Below are 1,371 nucleotides of genomic sequence, written 5' to 3'. Positions count from 1 at the left end.
AATATGTTCACTTACCCCATTATTTTAGTTGGCTGTACAAATAACTATTTTGCTGTTACCTCACTGAAAAACAAATACAATAATCTTTATCTTTTTATCCTAGATGTTCTTGGAACATGGATTATGGGAAAGAATCTCACAGGAGCCACAAGATTTGAGTACAGTCTGAAATTCTGACTGTGTCTGTAAACTGAAAGTGAGGTCCTAGGACATATGCTCCAGGCATGACTACCTTAAACCACACTAGTGTTAGCCACATGGTCTGCCACTTGCTGGGCTTCCCTGGCCTAAAGGACCAGTATGGGTGGATTCTATCCCCTTCTTCATTTCCTATGTCATCGCCCTGCTTGGGAACAGCCTGCTCCTCTTCATTATCCTCACCAAGCGCAGCCTCCGTGAGCCCATGTACCTCTTCCTCTGCATGCTGGCCAGAGCCGATGTTGTCCTCTCCACCTGCACAGTACCTCAGGCCTTGGCCATTTTCTGGTTCTGTGCTGGGGAGATCTCCCTGAACCACTGCATCACTCAGCTCTTCTTCATCCAGTCCACCTTCATCTCTGAGTCAGGGGTCTTGCTGGTGATGACATTTGATTACTACATGGCCATATGCTACCCACTGAGATACACCACCATTCTTACACATGCACTGATTGGAAAAACTGGTGCTGTCATCTTTCTGAGAAGTTTTTGTACAATATTCCCCATAATATTTCTTCTGAAAAGACTGACTGTTTGCCGATCTAACATTCTTCCAACCACTGTTTGTGAGCACGTTGCCTTGGCCAAATATTCCTGTGATGACGTACGAATAAACATCTGGAATGGGTTTTTTGTCCTGATGTCAACAGTGATTTTAGATGTTGTGCTGATTTGTGTTTCATATGTGCTTATCCTTCGTGCTGTCTTTCGCATGCCCTCCCAAGATGCTCTCCACAGAGCTCTCAACACATGTGGCTCCCATGTCTGTGTCATCATCCTCTTCTATGGACTTGAGATCTTCTCAGTCTTTACTCAGCAGTTAGGATGGCACATCTGACCCCACATCCATGGACTGCTGGCCAGTGTCTGCATTCTGGCTCCTCCTATGCTGAATCCCATCATTTATGGGATCAAGACCAAACAGATCTGGGACCAGGTGACTCATGTCTTGTTTCCCCCCAAAATATGACTTTCAAAATGGGAACCAGACTAGTTTTCTCAACATTTTTAGCCATACATGAGATAAATTGTAGAAGCCCTAACAGGTGAGGCACAGTTGAGGCTAGTAACTGTCTCAGTGTGTATATGTTCCTGAAGCAAGTCCACAGGGCAGCTTGGGGTTATGCTTTTTTTTTTAATATATTTTATTGTTATGCTATTACATTTGTCCCA

The 1,371-nt window shown here is 44.3% G+C and overlaps 1 pseudogene; it reads left to right on the top strand.

The window, feature by feature from the left end:
- Positions 1-224: 224 nt before the first annotated feature.
- LOC128780885 (olfactory receptor 52B4-like) lies at positions 225-1,168 on the top strand (annotated as a pseudogene).
- The last annotated feature ends 203 nt before the right edge of the window (positions 1,169-1,371 follow it).

This window comes from Desmodus rotundus, chromosome 5 (assembly GCF_022682495.2).
Source record: "Desmodus rotundus isolate HL8 chromosome 5, HLdesRot8A.1, whole genome shotgun sequence".
Classification (NCBI taxonomy): Eukaryota; Metazoa; Chordata; class Mammalia; order Chiroptera; family Phyllostomidae; genus Desmodus; species Desmodus rotundus.
Note: the sequence above shows the minus strand (reverse complement) of the source record. Positions and strands in the feature narration are given on the sequence as shown.